The sequence below is a fragment of the Heterocephalus glaber genome, unplaced genomic scaffold (genome assembly GCF_053883595.1).
Source record: "Heterocephalus glaber isolate CG9 unplaced genomic scaffold, H.glaber_assembly_v1.0 deba00001465, whole genome shotgun sequence".
In the NCBI taxonomy this organism is placed as follows: domain Eukaryota; kingdom Metazoa; phylum Chordata; class Mammalia; order Rodentia; family Bathyergidae; genus Heterocephalus; species Heterocephalus glaber.
Genome location: NW_028258312.1, coordinates 1,971,978 through 1,984,674, shown reverse-complemented (window position 1 = coordinate 1,984,674; position 12,697 = coordinate 1,971,978). Strand labels below are relative to the sequence as shown.

The 12,697-nt window shown below is 39.1% G+C and overlaps 1 protein-coding gene across 1 annotated transcript in view; it reads left to right on the top strand.

The window, feature by feature from the left end:
- Window positions 1–12,697, top strand: part of Ctnna1 (catenin alpha 1) — a 383,070-nt gene that overhangs the window by 155,588 nt on the left and 214,785 nt on the right. The window lies entirely within an intron of this gene.

Genomic DNA, 12,697 nt, shown 5'->3' with positions numbered 1-12,697 from the left:
CATCCTTGTCTTATTCCTGACTTTAGAGTGAAAGCTTTCAGGTTTTTACTATTTAGTATGATGTTCGGTGTTGGTTTATTGGAGATGTCTTTTATCAGATTGAGATAAAGACCTTCTATTCCAATTTTCTGTAGGGTGTTTATCATGAATGGGTGTTAGATTTTGTCAAATGATTTTTCTGCATCTATTGAGATGATTATGTGATTTTTGGCCTTGGTTCTGTTAATGTGGCATATTACATTTATTGATTTACATACGTTGAACCATTCCTGCATCCCTGGGATGAATCCTACTTGGTCATGGTATATAATTTTCTTGATGATTCCGTTTCCCAGTATCTTATTGAGGAGTTTTGCATCTATGTTCATTAAGGAGATTGACCTATTGTTCTCTTTTTTGGTTGGATTCTTCTTTGGTTTTAGTATCAGGGCAATGCTTGCTTCCAGGCATGAGTTTGGGAGTATTGGTTCTCTTTTAATTTCATTAAAGAGTTTGAGGAGTATGACATTAGATCTTCTCTAAATTTCTTGCAGAATTCAGTAGTGAATCCATGAGAATTTGAGCTTTTCTTTGTTGGTAGGGGTTTTTTTTGGTACCAGAGATTGAACTTGGGACCTTTTGCTTTTGAGGCAGGCGGCAGAACCACTGGGCTAAATCTCTGGCCTGGTAGGTTTTTAATTACTTCTTAATTTCATTGACTGATATTAGGTTATTTAGAATTCTTTTTTTTTTTTTTTTTTTGGTACCGGGGATCGAACTTGGGTCCTTGTGCTTGCGCAGCAGGCAGTGAAACCACTGAGCTAAATCCCCGGCCCTATTTAGAATTCTTACATCTTCTTGATTCAGCATTGGCAATTCATATGTATGTAGGAATCTGTCCATTTCTTCTGAATTTTCCATCTTATTGGCATACAGGTTCTCAAAGGAGGTAATGATGATCCTTTGAATTTCTGTAGGACTTGTTGTGATTTTGCCCTTTTTATTCCTAATTGCATGGATTTGGGTCTTTTCTTTCCTTTTTTGGATAAGGTTGTCTAAGGGTATGTCTATTTTATTTAACTTTTCAAAGAACCAACTCTTTTTTTTTGGTATTGGGAATCGAACTCAGGACCTTGTGCTTGCGAGGCAGGTGCAGTGCCACTGAGCTAAATCCCTGGCCTCAAAGAACCAACTCATGCAAGCACAAGGTCCTGAGTTCAATCCCCAGTACAAAAAAAAAACCACACAACTCTTCCATGCACTGATTCTTTGTATTGTTTTCTAGGTCTCAATTGCATTAATTTCTGCTCTGATTTTTATAATTTCTTTCCTTGTGTGCACTTTGCGTTTAACTTGCTCTTCTTTTTCTAGAACATTGAGGTTTAATGTTAGGTTATTTATTTGAGCTTGCTCAGTTTTTCTGATGTGAGAATTCACTGCTATAAATTTCCTTCATAGGATTGCTTTCATTGTGTTCCATAAGTTCTGGTATGTTGTGTTGGCATTGTTGTTCAGTTGTAGAAACTATATAATTTCTTCTTTTATTTCATCTGTGACCCACTGGTTGTTCAGAAGAATGTTATTTAATTTCCATGTGTTTGTGTAGTTTTGGGGGTTTCTTTTGCCATTGATTTCTAATTACATTGCCCTATGATCTGATAATGTACATTGGATAATTTCAATTCTTTTGCATTTACTTAAGCATGTTCTATGAGCTAGTAGGTGGTCTATTTTGGAAAGCCTCACATGCTGCTGAGAAGAATGTGTATTCTGTTGTTGGGTAGAACACTGTAGATTCTACAAAATCCATTTGTTCAAAGATTTGATTCAGCTCTGATACTTCTTTCTTGATTTTTTTTTTGTCTAGTTGATCTACTAGTGACAGTGGGGCATTGAGGTTCCCCATTACCATTATGTTAGTCTTGTCTGATTTTTCATATCTATTAGTGTTTGTTTTATGTAGTTGGGTGTGCCAGTATTTAGTGCATATATATTTGTAATTGTTATCTCTTCTTCTTCTATCATTCCCTTAACAAGTATGTAGTGACCTTTTTGTCTCTTCTGATCAGTCTTGGCTTGAAATCCACTTTGTCTGCAAATAAAATAGTTCCCTCTGATTTTTTCTGGGTTCCTGTCACATGTAGTATTTTTTCCCACCTTTTGACTTTCAGTCTATGAATTTATTTTTGAATTAAATGTGTTGTATGCAACATAATGTTGGATCTTGGTTCTTGTTTCATTCTGCCAAACTTTCTTTTGACACGTGAATGGAGACCATTCACATTGATGGTTATAACTGATAGGTATTGAGTTGTCCTGTCAACATATTATTTTCCTGTTGTTGATTCCCTTTCTTTCCCTCATATTTAATTGCTTGCTTTGCCTGATGAATCTATTCTATTGGAATTCTCAAAATTATTATCTTTGTTGTCTTTTTCTAGAATATCCTTCAGAACTTTTTGGAGTGGTAGTTGGTGGTCATGAATTTCTTAAGGTATTCTTTATCATGAAAGTATCTTATTTCTCCATCAAATTTTTTTTTTTTTTTGTACCGGGGATTGAACTCAGGACGTCGCACTTTCAAGGCAGGTGCCAGAACCACTGAGCTAAATCCCTGGCCCATCTCCATCAATTTTTAAAGATGAATTTGCAGAGCACATCAATCTGGGTTGGAGGTTGTTTTCTTTTAGGGCTTGAAATACTTCATTCCAAGCTCCCCTTGAGTTAAGGGTTTGTGTTGAAAAGTCTGCTGTGATTCTATAGGTTTTTCTTTATAGGTGATTTGTTTCTTTTCTCTAATAGATTTTAATATTCTGTTCTTGTGTTGAATTGATAGAATCTTGACTCTTATATGCGTTGGTGCAGTTTTCTTCTTACACAACTATTTGGACTTCTATATGCCTCAGTTTTCTGTATCTCAAATTCTTTTCCCATGCTTGGAAAGTTTTCTGCTTTACTTCTATGAACAGTTTTTTTTTTTATGCCCTTATGCTATCTTCTGATTCTTCATGGCTCCAATCAATCTTATATTAGTCTTATTTGCATCATTTAGCAGCTAATAGATTGATTTTTTTGTGGTCCCTTGCTATTTTTTAAGAGGTCTTTCATTTGATGATTGCCAACCACAACCCTCTTCTAGATCTGATGCTCTATCTTTACATTCGTTGACTCTGCTGCATATACTTTACATAGAATTTTTAATCCCCTGGATTCCTATTTGAGTCTGTTTTATAGAATCCAGTTCTTTTCTATGTTGAGCATTCATGGTTTCCATGTCTTCCCTAAGCTATTCTTTTTTTTTTTCCTGTATCTGCTCTAGATTCACTAATCCTTTCCTTCATTGTGGTTATTCTCTCTTTAATTATATGTTTTGTTTTTGTCAAGAGATTTATTGATCTGCTTTGTTACTTCTGCTGCCATCATTTCATAAAATTCAGCTGGGAGGTTTTTTATTTCTTCCACCTCAATGACCCCTTGATTTGCCTTGAGCAAGTTGGGGAGTATAGATTGCATCTTGCTTCCATGTTGTCTCATTTTCTATTTTTTTGTTTGTTTATTTGTTTTCTGCATTGAGGCTTATAAGTTACTTATGGCAGGTTGCTTTATTTTAACTAGTATTGAGACCTCTTTAAGAAATGAAAACTTGGGCCTGGGATTTAGCTCAGTGGTTTCGCTGCCTGTTGCACAAGCGCAAGGACCAGAGTTCGATCCCAGGTACCAAAAAAAAAAAAAAAAAAAAGAACCACCAAAAAATGAAAACTTTTCAGAGATGTCTTAGAGGTGTAGCTGGCTTTTGGCTTCCTGCCTCATGAATTTATTAGGGATGAATGGTTGGTGCCTATTTGACTTAGCTCTCAGTTCTTTGGTACTGAACTATAGTATTGTTTATGACCCCCAGGCAATCTAGATATTGACATATAAGGAAGATCAGTTGATCACAATAACTGTCATCTTGGCTAAAGTAGTACAATAAGGGCCAGGGATTTGGCTCAGTGGTTCCGGTGCCTGCCTCGCAAGCACAAGGTCCCGAGTTCGATCCCTGGTACCCAAATAAAATTTAAAAAAAAGCAGTACAATCAGTAATAACATTAACATCAAGCACAGACAGAAAAATGACAAACTGTGATAGCTATTAATTTGGCATCTTTAACCATGGGTACAAGATTTACAGTTATATAACAAGATCTAAGACAAATCAGAAAAATATATATAGTAGATATCCACTTAGTAGAGTGATTTTACCCTAAGGGGAGAAAATTTTAATGGTATTAGAGGGAAAAATAGAGAAATAGAAGAAGAGAAAGAGATTAGAAACAAAGCTGAAGGACAAAGAAAGATTACTCAAGCCTCAGAAAACTGGTGAAGAAGACAGGAGGGAAAGAAAGAAAAGAAAAACAAAAACAGCAACAAAACAAAACAAAAAAAACCCACCTGAAAATAATGTTCACATTCACAAAAACCCCCAAAACAATTTTTTTTTTTGGTACCAGGGATTGAACTCGGGTCCTTGCGCTTGCGAGGCAGGCGGCGGAACCACTGAGCTAAATCCCTGGCCCCCCAAAAACAATTTTTAAAAAAGCAAAGAAAATGAAATTCCTCCGTGGTTATCTTTTGGGGTCTACAGTTGTGGTAGTGTCCAATTCAGGGCATAACTCTGCTCTCAGTGGTAGACAAAGGAGGCAATCAGAGCCCAGATCTGAGCTGGACAATCTCAGCAAGCCTGCAGTAGCCCTTTTTTATTTTTTGATTTTGAGATAGGGTCTTGCTAAATTGTCTAGGCTAGGACTTGAACTTGCAAGCTTCCTACCTTAGCCTCCAGGTTGCTGAGGTTAGAGGTATGGACCACCTCACCCAGCTATGGGGGTGCTTTTATGGCATGGATTCAGTTTCGGAGTCCAACTGTTCTGGGACCTTTGTAAAACCCTTTTCATTTAGGCTATTCTATAAACATGTTCAATCTTTTCTTTTTAAGGAAGGTAGAAGTCATACACTGGGATATCTGTTCCAAGCACTAGGTCAAACAAAACAAAACAAAACAAAACAGTATAGAGTAAGATAAATCTTGGGCCAGGGATTTAGCTCAGTGGTTTTGCTGCCTGCTGCGCAAGCACAAGGACCCGAGTTTGATCCCCGGTACCAAAAGAAAAAAAAAAAAAAAGATAAATCTGGATTTGAATCCCAGATCTTTCCCATACTACCTGTGTGATTTGAGGCAATTAACCTCAATTTTTTAAAATTAACCTCAATTAATTTCTTTCTTTTTTTTTTGGTACTGGGGATCGAACTTGGGTCCTATCGCTTGCGAGGCAGGCGCCGGAACCACTGAGCTAAATCCCTGGCCCAATTATTGATTTCTTTCTGTTCCTCAGTCTATCCATTCATAAAATGGAACTTCACAGATTTGCAACAAAGACAAAATAATGTATGTAATATATCTCGAGTAACACTGACATATGGTAAGAACTCAGTAAATGAGAATTTCCCTTTCTTTTGGAGTGGGCCAAAGTAGTTTTGGCCCCAGAACCCATCTGTAATATGCTGCCCGATGTCTGACCTTAATTCTCTACTGCTTGCTCAGCTCCCTTCACAATCTTTTCTCCCTGCCTTAATTCTAAGTACCTGCTTGTTTTTAAAGCAAATTTCTTTTTACCTAGAACGTTATGATCAGAAAAAATAGCTGTAAATAGAAGGTGTGCTCCCTGTGGCACAGCACTATTTGCATTTTGCTCTTTAAAGGTTAATGGCTGGAGCTGTACCTTTGGATAACTTGGCCAGCAGTGCTCACCAGAAATAATTGCCATAGTGGGGAGATGGGATTAAAAGGACAGGGAGGTAGGAGGTATTAAAGAAAGCCTGCAAAGTGGGATGGTGACCCTGTGTAGGAAGAATGGTGTATTCTAGGGTGAAAAGATGACTGGCCATTGGACGCTCCAACCATAAGAGGTTGCAGGGCTGTGGCTTCAATCTGGCTCCCTTTCTGGACTCAATTCTTATTACAGATCACTTTCTGGATAGCAAAAGCTCTGAGAAGACTTGCTGTGATAATTTGGTGTCTGATCATGCTTCAGTTGCAATTTATTTAAAGTTGACAATAGGGTTCCTGTCTTTTACAAGCAGATTCCCAGCAGTTGATTCTCTGCAAGCTGGATTTTTTTTTTTTTTTTGCCTTGATGAAAAAGAAGTTAAACTTCACACTTATTATAGCACCTTGCACCTGACAACGTCCAGAGACTTTGTAAAGATTAATGAAATGAACCCCTCAACACTACTGTAAACAGGGAAGAAGAGAAACCAGACCCTATGTCCCTTCTCCACGGGGAACAAAGGGCCAAACCTGTCTCACTGCTACCTCACAAATGGAACCACATTTTTTAGGCCAATCTTCAAAGGCCTTTTGACCCATCCTCAAAAAGGTCCTGGCTCAGAGTGTCTCCTGGAAGGCAGAATCTGACTGAAAAATGGGGCAATATTGCACCAACACAGAGGTCTGAGCTGCTGGAGATGAAACCTCTAGGCCCAGGCATCTTGTTCCTGCTTTTTATACTCAGCATCAAACAACAACTAATCCAGGATGCTGAATTGATCTTTGTAAATGTCCCCAGGAGCTGAAGTGTGTATGCAGGCCTTCTCTGTGATGGGAAGGTGATTGCAAGATTTTGGGTATGGTTCAACTGATGAGAATTGTTAATAGTACGATCCCCTGCCCCAATCCAGCCAGTCCTTTCACCTCATCCCTAATTGAGTCTCTAGCGGAAAAAGGAAGGGTTTTACATTTAAATAGATTTGAGTTTGAATCAATTTTTTAATCACTAACTTTATAACTCCAAGTTTTAAGGAAACTTGGAAAATTTCTCCAAGTTTCAGTTTCTATATCTGTGTCACAGGAATATGATACTGTTATGATTACCTATTGTGCAATAATCTCAAACTTAATGGCATAAAACAATTGTTTTATTACACTCACGGATTCTACAGGTCAGAAATGTAGACAAGGCATAGTGAGGATGAGTTATGTTATGGTTTACATATAAAATGTCCCCCCAAATTCACGTCAGAGGTGAGGCTTTTGGAAGGTGATTACATCATGGGGAGTATGCTCATCAGTTGATTCATCCATTGATGTGTTCACCACTAACTGTGCTGTTAGGAGGTGGGGCCCTGATGGAAGAGGTGGCTGTCTTAGTTACTTTTCTCATTGCTGAGACAAAATACCCGATATCCAAAATTAAACAAAGAAAGGTTTATTTAGCTCATAGTTTGTGGAGGTTTCAGTCCATAATTGGCTGACTCCAAGGCATGTTGGCACATGGCAGAGGGGCAACAGTTCATGGCAGCAGAAGACAGCAAAAGCAACAAGGAATGACCATAGCTCTTTCTGCCCTTTTATTTTACCCAGACTACTTAGGGTGGGTGGCACTCACACCCTTAGTCCTAATGCCCTTGAGCCTAGCATTGTACCATGAATCAATTTCAGCATCACATACTCTAGATCCATCCAGCTCCAAAAAAGCCCTACCTATGACCTCTTGAGTCTTTGGGGGGACATCTAAACACAAGCCATAACAGTGGAGCATGACATGGAAGGATGTGTTCTTGTCCCAGACTCCTTCCTCTCTGCTGCTGCTTTCGGACAGCCATGAGTTGAACAGCTTTCCTCTACCAGACACTTCCACCATACCATTTCTGCCTTGGAGCCAGTGATCGTGGAATGAACACTCTCAAATTGTGAACCAAAAATGAAACTACCTTCCTTTAAATTATGGGTTTAGCTATTTTGTCCCAGCAAGTGACTAATATAGAAAACTGGTACCAGAGAAGTGGGATTGTTCCAATGACTATGCCTGGCCAAGTAGTTCAGAAGGTTTTGGAACTGGTTTGCAGGAGAAGTTTGGAAAGGTTTGGAGTTGTGGGCTACAGATGCCCTAAAATACTGTAGGCAGAGATTGATGGGCAATTCTGGTGGGAGTTCAAAAGACCAGAATGCCCATAGGAATGCAGACAGTAAAGTCAGGGTCATAAAGTTTCAGGTGAGAATGAGGACTCTTGGGAATTGGATTAAAGGCCATTTGTGTTACATTCTGGCAAAGAACTTGTTTATATTTCCCCCATGTTCTTATATTTTGTACAAAGATGAATTTAAAGTTGGCTGACCAATTAATCAGTTGGAGAAAATTTCAAGGCAGCCCAAAATTCAAACAGTGGTATGGGTACTGCTAGCTGCTTTTAGACAGATCTAGAGTGAAAAATAAGGAGCAAAAAGCAGCCCTGAGAGATATGAAAATTTTTCATTTCATCCAAAAATGAAGCACTTTTAAAGTTGAGGATAAGGAAAGTGAAGTTGTTGAAAAGATTAGCACCATCAAATAGAAGCCAAGTACATTGTATGGGGACAAGAAGAAAGATGGCTTGAGGGCATCTCAGGATTGCATCTATCACAAGCTTAAGGATATAAAAGGATAAATTCATTTGAAAGAATTTGCTTTGAGAGGAGAGCCCCATGGTACTCTGCTCACTCTGCCAGAGTTCAGCCATCCAGGCACTTAATGGCTACTGCAGCTGTGGTCAAGGTCAAGCCTGCAGCAGACCTTGGTATCATCCATGTAATGCTGGTTTTATAGGCCTACAGTGTGCAAGACTTGTGGGGTTATGGAGGCTTCCACCCAAATTTCAGAGAAAAGCCTGGGAGGCCAAGTAATATGGTGTGATAAGAGTCATAGTCCCTTCCTAGAGCTCAAGGGAAGGTAATGGCTTGTAATGTAAGGGTGAAGCCAAAGCTGTAGTGGAGATCCCAGGAAGTTGGAGATGCCAGGAACACATAATATCTGAAGAGAAAAGCCACAGGCAATGAGTAGAGCTACTCAGGAACTGTCCATGTGGGCTGTAGCCAGCAAGACCATAGGGTCCTTTGAAACTCACATCTCACCATCATGTGCCCCAGGTGCTGGACACAAAGCTATGAGATTTAATGTTTGCCCTCTTGCTTTGGTTTTGGTCTTGCTTTGGTTTTATTCCTTTCTACCTCCCTATTGCTCCCTTTCAAAATGATAATGTGCCATTATCACTGTATGTTGGAAATATTTAATTTCTTAAATAAAAATTTTATTTTTATAAGGGCTCACAACTAAGAGTTTGCCTTGAGTCTCAGAGGAGACTTTGGACTTGGACTTTTGAGCAGAAACTCAAAAACTGAAATTTGTTGAGACTCTGGCAACTCTTGGAGATGGACTGAAAGCATTTTGCACAATGAGATGGACATGAGCCTTTTTAGGGACCAGGAGCAGAATATTATGGTTTAGATCTAAAAAGTCCCCTAAAAGTCTCATATACCTAGAGGTGGGAGTTTTAGAAAGTGATTAGAGTGCAAAGGCACTATACTCATCAGTGGATTAATTCATTGATAAGTTCATAGTTGACTGTGGTGTTAGGCAGTAGAACCTAGTTGGAAGAGGTGGGTCATTGGAGGTCATTGACCCAAAAGGTGTGCTCTTGTCTCAAGTTCCTTTCTCTCTGCTTCTTGGCTGCCATGGGTAGAGCAGCTTCCTTCTACTAAGCTCTTCTTCATTTGTGCCCTGGAGCCAGCCAACCATAAACTGAACCCACTGAAACCATGATCCATAAATAAACCTCTCCTCCTTTAAGATGTAGCTATCAGGTACAGTATTTTGTCTCAAAGATAAAAAATGTATAATGCAGCTTGTTTCTGGGTCATGATGTCTGAAGCTTTAGCTGAGAATATTATAGGAACCTAAATTACATAGAAATTACTAGGATGGGAGAAATTAATATACATTCAGAGAGGGACTGGGCTCTCAAGAAAGTCAGCACAAAATAAAGACATCAGAATTGTGGCTGGAGGTACATCTGAAGAAGGCCAGGCCTCAAGATAAAAATGCAGTGGCCAGGCCTGCATGCCTCCCTAAGGGTTAAACAACAACTTAAAATTATATTGTAATTAGCACCATCTGGTCTAGTAATTTTGGTTTAATTTTTTTTTTTGGTACCGGGGATCGAACTCGGGACCTTGCACTTGCAAAGCAAGCAGTGGAACCACTGAGCTAAATCCCCGGCCCTTGGTCTAGTAATTTCAGATAGGGATCAGTTGCCCAGATGGGTGACCAGAGCATCTGGACTCATTCCTTCCCCAAAATGACCTTTTTTCCTTTCCATGTACCCTTGCTACGTGACTCATTTCCCTGTTGGATTAATATTAGCTAAGGGGCTATACTTATAATCCTATAGTTTGATGGCAGTTTGCCCATGGTGTACTCACCATGTGACTTTGCTGTATAAATTATCCCTAACAAAGAGCCTCCTTGGCCACCCCATTTGGAACCCCTCCTGGAAATCCAGGAGCTATTCTTCTCTTTATCTCTTTTTTTTGGGGGGGGGATGTGGTACCAGGGATTGAACTCAGAACCTTGTGCTTGCGAGGCAGGTAGAGGCACCACTGAGCTAAATCCCCAGCCCTCTTCTCTTTATTTCTAATAAAACTCTCCTAAATTCTTCTTTTGGCTCACAACTTCATTCCTCAATGTTGTGGGACCATGAACTTGGCACATTTAACATCTAATAGGTTGGGACTTATATTTCTCCTATACCAAGATGACTTGTACCAATGGGTAACTTTAATGACTGGAATTATCTAGAGGCTTTTCTACTTACATGTCTGGTACCTGGACTAGTGTGATTAGAAATTTAGAGTGTCAACAAGCACACCTTTTCCTCTCCAAATGGCTTGAGCTTTTTCACAGCATGGTATCCTCTAGGACTATTTACATGGTAACTCTGGGCTCTAACAGTGACTCAGCCAACAGGGCAGGGACTCACAAATTGGGAACCTCACAGTGACATTTCCTCCATATTCTGTGATTAGAGAAACCACCATCTGCCTGTATTTAAGAGGCAGAACACAGAATAGGCCCCACCACTTGGTGAGAGGAGAGTCAAAGAATATGAAACCATGCTTTAAAACTGTCATCAACCGGAAGCTTAGCTGGTCCCAGCACCCAGAAGGAAGCTCCCCTCCATCCCAGGCTCCTAGGGCAGAGAAGGTGAGCCACGTGGGTGCCAGAAGCACCCTCCCCCCTCCATGGAAATGAGAAGACACATAAGCAAGCCTCCAAAACAGACTTCCAGATCACCTACAGCAACCCCAAAGGGAAATGAGATGGAACACTCTGATACTCAACCACCTGGACTCTCTGAACTGGCAACAAAAGAGGATCTGGGAAAAATGAAATCAGAAATAATTACTCAGATAACAGCAAAGATTGTGCTCATGGTGCAAGACATGATTAATAAATCTAGAGATGACACAGATTAAAAAAAATAGAGGATCTGAGGAACATGATGGAATCCCAACATAGGAAACAAATGGAATCCATAAAACAGATACAAACAGATTTCCAGGAGATTAAAAACTCCATCAAAAGTCTGCGCAGCAGAATGCACCAATGTGAGGACAGAATTTCAGATATAGAAGATAAGATTGCAATTAGTGACCAGGAAAAGAAAAATTGCTTTAAAATTGTAAGGGAACACGAGAAATCAATCCAGCAGCTAATAGACGATGCAAAGAAGAGTAACATAAGACTGACTGGAGTCAATGAAGAAAGAGGAGAGAGTGCAGATGACATAAAAAAACTCTTCACAAAAGTGATGGCAGAAAACTTCCCAAGGAGGGGAAAAGAACTTGACATACAGATAAGTGAGGCATATAGGACTCCAGCTAGGCTTAATCAAAAAAAAAATCTACACATAGGCATAAAATAGTTAGGATTCCAGAAATCCAACAGAAGAATAAAATTCTACAAGCAGTGAGAGAAAAGAAACAAATCACATACAAAGGAAAACCCATCAGAATCACAGCAGACTTCTCAATGCAAGTCCTCAAGGCAAGAAGAGCTTGGAGTGATGTATTTCAAGCCCTAAAGGAAAACAGCCTCCAACCCAGACTGATGTACCCTGCAAAACCATCTTTCAAAATTGATGGAGAAATAAGATACTTTCATGATAAAGAGCACCTAAGGAACTTCATGAATACCAAACCAGCACTCCAAAAAATTTTAGACAATACCCTAGGAAAAGACAATGAGGATCACAACCCCAGGAAACCCAGCAGAATGAATCCATTGGGCGTCACAAATTAAATGCAAAGGGGGAGAATCCAATAAAAAGAAAAAGTCATGACAAGGCTTTTAAAACTTTTGACTTCATCTCCCTAATGAGTGTATAATTCAATCTTATTATTGAACTGATTAGTATTTTTCTGATTCTAGAGTTGCACACCATTCCTTGTGCCATACTGGCTATTTATCATCTTCTTATGTCTACATTTCAATTGGGTTGTCTATTAATGAGCTCTAAGAATTCTTTATATATTCTGCTCATAGGTTATATGCATTGTACATATGGTCTGTTTAAGGACTACTTTTCATTTTAATGATGTCATTTAAAGTTCTAGATTTTGGTGGAATCTCATTTATCAATTTTTTTCTTTTATACATCATGTTTTTTGTATCCTAGGTAGTTTTTGCCTATCCTGAATTCATAAATATTTTCCCTTATAATTTCTTCTTAAAGTTTTATACTTTCAGGCTTTCTTATTTAGGTTCATAGATCCCCTCAAGTTATTTTCATGTATGGAGAAAAAGGGTTGAGGTTAAGTTTTTATATACGGATACCAGGTGTTCTAGTGCTGTTTGCTGAAGACACTGTC